At 37.5% G+C, this 4,789-nt stretch overlaps 1 pseudogene; it reads right to left on the bottom strand.

The window, feature by feature from the left end:
- Window positions 1-2,169: 2,169 nt before the first annotated feature.
- Window positions 2,170-2,817, bottom strand: LOC118889898 (annotated as a pseudogene).
- Between the last annotated feature and the right edge of the window lie 1,972 nt (window positions 2,818-4,789).

The following is a 4,789-nucleotide window of genomic DNA, read 5'->3' as shown; positions in this document are numbered from 1 at the left end:
CCACCATTCTGTCTTGCAGGTCACTTATCCGTTCTTCTGCCTCAGTTATTCTGCTATTGATTCCTTCTAGTGTGTTTTTCATTTCAGTTATTGTATTGTTCATCTCTTTTTTTGTTCTTTAATTCTTCTATGTGTTTGTTCTTTAATTTTTCTAGGTCTTTTTTAAACATTTCTTGCATCTTCTTGATCTTGGCCTCTATTCTTTTTCTGAGGTCCTGGATCATCTTCACTATCTTTATTCTGAATTCTTTTTTTGGAAGGTTGCCTATCTCCAGTTCATTTAGTTATTTTTCTGGGGTTTTATCTTGTTCCTTCATCTGGTACATAGTCCTCTGCCTTTTCATTTTGTCCATCTTTCTGTGAATGTGGTTTTCATTCCATGAGCTGCAGGACTGTAGTTCTTCTTGCTTCTGCTCTCTGCCCTCTGGTGGATGAGGCTATCTAAGAGGCTTGTGCATGCTTCCTGGTGGGAGGGACTAGTGGTGGGTAGAGCTGGGTGTTGCTCTGGTGGGCAGAGCTCATTAAAACTTTAATCTGCTTGTCTGCTGATGGGTGGGGCTGAGTTCCCTCCCTGTTGGTTGTTTGGCCTGACGTGACCCAGCACTGGAACCTACAGGCTCTTTGGTGTGGCTAATGGCAGATTCCAGGAGGGCTCATGCCAAGCAGTACTTCCCAGAACTTCTGCTGCCAGTGTCTTTTTTCCTGTGGTGAGCCACAGCCACCCCCCGCCTCTTCAGGAGACCCTCCAACACTAGCTGGTAGGTCTGGTTCAGTCTCCTGTGCGGTCACTGTTCCTTCCCCCGTGTCCTGTCCTGATAATGCACACTACTTTGTGTGTGCCTTCCAAGGGTGGAGTCTTTGTTTCCCCCAGTCCTGTTGAAGTCCTGCAATCAAATCCCGCCAGCGTTCACAGTCTAATTCTCTGGGAATTCCTCCTCCCATTGCCAGACCCCCAGGTTGGGAAGCCTGACATGGGGCTCAGAACCTTCACTGCTGTGGGTGGACTTCTGTGGTATAATTGTTCTCCAGTTTGTGAGTCACCCACCCAGCGGTTGTGGGATTTGATTTTATTGTGATTGCGACCCTCCTACCATCTTATTTTGGCTTCGCCTTTGTCTTTGGAAGTGGAGTGTCTTTTTTGGTGAGTTCCAGTATCTTCCTGCTGATGATTGTTCAGCAGTTAGTTGTGATTCCTGTGCTCTTTCAAGAGGGAGTGAGCACACGTCCTTCTACTCCGCCATCTTGAACCAATCATCCGCAAAACTTGTTCTAACGTTAAAATTACAAAGAATTTCTTTTATGAATTTATAGAAATTTACATTCCAAAGCTTCTAGAGAAGAGTCTCTAATATTTATACATTTGTGTTCATTGAAATGTAGATAATTATAAATAATTGTATCTGAGGATTACTATTAACTGCTAAAATTAAGTCTCTGAGAAATTCCCAAAAGAACTCAGGCTTTAGCTTTTACAAAGAAGCTCTTAAAACCATTGTTCTGAAGAAAAATTTCCCCTGCTAGACTACTGTTACTCACTTTCCTTGCTCATTCAAAGTGCAGTTTTGTAGTCACTCAGCAATGAACAATTTTAATTTGGTCACATTGTCTAAACATATAAAGATGGCAGACAAGGGAATAAATGTTTGTTTGTATCTAAATAGTGTCAGATTAGTGAATTAGGGTTTTATTTATTTAACTTGTTAAAGTTAACAGTTGGCAATGTATTCATTGTTTTTCTAAAATTGTATTCAAATTTCACACACCTGTCTTTTCACAAAGGGACTTCAGTTTGACCTACGTGCATTAAAACTATAATTAAGCCCCAAACCTCACTTTGACAAGTAATCATCCTATTAAAGTAATGACACATTTGCTATTTCTTCTCCATTTCTGGTAAAAAATTAGTCAGGAAACAGAAAAAATGTATGTAATACATAGAATGACTTTCTTTAAAAAATCACTCTCTAAGAAGTGCACAAAAAGTGTGGCTTTGGAAATATTTCTTCTAAGAATCTAGCTACATTAAAAATAATGGTGTATATTATTATATCATTTCTTGTCACTTTCTTATGCAATTCCTCTATTACAATTTCAACTGATAACCTGAGACCTGGAAAGAATAAGTACTTTATCATTACTCAGTCACTTTTAGTTTCTTCTACTTTGCTTTCACAAAAGAGGCAGTGAAATTTTAAAGGCCATCTCACATGTAGCGGCAATAGAGCAAAATTGCAGAATATTGATACACACAGAAACAAACATAACAAATTTCAAGGAGCTTTTGATGACAGAAGCAGGTAGTCCTGTAGTCAACATAAATTGCTGGTGAAAGATTGAGATCTTTGATCATGATCACAAAGGAAAACCTAGAATAAATGTGGCAGAATAGAAAATATCTGAGGCACTTAATAGGACTCTATTTCTCTGTAATGTTGGAAGATGCTCAAATCAGAGTCTGAATCCTTGATTTCATTCGCTGGTTTCCTTTAACTTCCCTGAGTCCTCTATGAATGTAACAAAGCACTTAGGTGAACAGTCCTGCCACCAGATTTTCTGCATGTTGCCTCTTTACATCACTCTTTGTCATTAAATCTTTAATCTCCAGGAATAAGCTAATTTGCTGCTGCTACTAGCTCGTATTTTCCATCTTTACCTTTTGAGGAATGAAAATCAGGAGGCGTATTGGCAGGGTCTCCCTAAAATAGTCTCCATATCTGCCATTCTTTTCCAGAATATAAGAAGTGACTATCTTGAATGTGATATGCTTATCATAGCAAGTTTGTTGAATTGATTCTGAATAACTGGGATACTCCCCATGTCATCATAGCACCTATGTATTGAAAAAAGTAAACAGGAATTTCTGAATGCTTGCTTTCCCCAACAAATTGATTTGGTATCTACTCTAATAGCTGGAGACCGTGGTGGCCTCAGATCCTTAATAGAAAATCTGAGACCCAGCAGATATCCTCAAGTCTTATGGAGTCTGGCCTTCTTGACTTCCAATTGATTTTTTTTAATCATTGATTTTTTCTTTTGCTATCTTTTAGTTGTATTATGCGCTTTCCCTATACTTTTAGTGTTCATCCTAGAAATTACAAAATGTATCATTGACTTATCAATGTCTAATATTAATGGATAATTTTACTCTCTTTCTGGGTAATACAAGCTGCTTAGGACACTTAACTTCATTTACGTAGTTCCTTATGTACATATTATTATTTTTTAATGGATCACTGTTTATTGAGATTTACTCACGTTTACAACTTTCTTTTCTTTTTATTCTTTTTGTATTTTTGAGCCCCTTGATTTCCAGCCATCATTTCCCTTTTCTCTGGAAGAAGTCAGTGAGAATTTAACAACATATTGGACAGTCAAAGAGACAGTTAGTGAACTGAAAACATACTTTGCAGATTCCTTTGGATGCAGGTTTCCTAATGGTGAACTCTTTCAATTTTTTATTCATCTGAAAATGACTTTATTTTTGCTAGTTACAAATTCTAGGTTAGCAGTTTCTTTCTGACTTCCACTGATGCTGTTCAGAAGTCACCTGCCAGTCTACTGTTATTCTCTTGAAGGTGAGTTGCTCTGGCTGCACTGAAGATTTTTTTGGTTTTATCCAATTTCACTATGATATGTTTAGGTATGGCTTTCCTTCTATTTATTCTGTTTGGGATTTATTTGGATTCCTAAATTGGAAGACAGATATTTTTCATGAGTTTTGGAAAATTCTAGGCTAAAATCTCCACAAAAATGACCAGTGCCCATTCTTATTCTTCTAGATGCCAGAACTTAAGGATTTCTCATGGAATTCTGAGTCTTTTACATTCTCTTCCATGTTTTCCACCTTTTTGTTGTATGCGGCATGCTGGGGAGTGTCTTCTGACCTATTTTCAGTTCACTAACTGTCTCTTCCGCTGTCCAATATATTGTTAAATTCCCATTGAATTCTTAATTTTTTAAACGGATTTTTCCATTGTAGAATTTCAATTTGTTTCTTTTTTAAAACTGCTAAGTCACTTTTTATAGTTGTTAGTTCCTTCCCTGCTGAAATTTTCACAGCTTATTTTTCTTCTCCTTGAAAACATTAAGCATAGTTTTACTGTATATGATAATGCCTGACTATTTTGGTTATTTTTATCACTGTTGGTTCTTGCTCATTGTGTTTTTTCTCTTCATGCTTTGGTGTATGCTGGGCATTGTGTTTGAAAAAGTATTTGTTGAAATAATTTGAGACTTAGGATGATATTCTCATCCTAAGGATGATATTCTCTTCCTCCAAAGAGGGGTACCGACAATCTAGAGTGTTCTCAGGCAGTCTCACAGCCTGAGATTTCATGGGCTATTGATATTTTAAAAAGAAGTGAGTCTACCGTCTGCACAAGGTTGAGTTATTTTTGTTTTATCACTATTCTCAGGGTGTAGCCCTTTGGGGGCCCCAATTCCCAGTATTGGGTGAGCCCTGAACTCTGACTTTTCCCCTTAGCTCTAAGAGGCTATCAAAGTACATATCACCTACCTCTTCCAGGTCAGCCAGTGATCACAGGGCAAACCTTTTCCCAAGTGTTGGATTTTTGTCCTGTAATTCCTTATTATCTTGATATATCTTTGATGCTTTTAAGAAGATTTTTAAATAATATATTTAATCAAGTTTTGTGTATTTTTTTTTCCCAGAGTGTGGTTAGATTTGGTTAAACTACTCAGTCTTTCATTACCTAAAGCAGAAATCTCCTCATACCTTTCATTCCATATTCTTGGCTTCCCTTTCCCTTTCTTTCTTCCTCCCTCCCTC

Source organism: Balaenoptera musculus, chromosome 2 (assembly GCF_009873245.2).
Source record: "Balaenoptera musculus isolate JJ_BM4_2016_0621 chromosome 2, mBalMus1.pri.v3, whole genome shotgun sequence".
Lineage (NCBI taxonomy): Eukaryota > Metazoa > Chordata > Mammalia > Artiodactyla > Balaenopteridae > Balaenoptera > Balaenoptera musculus.
Note: the sequence above shows the minus strand (reverse complement) of the source record. Positions and strands in the feature narration are given on the sequence as shown.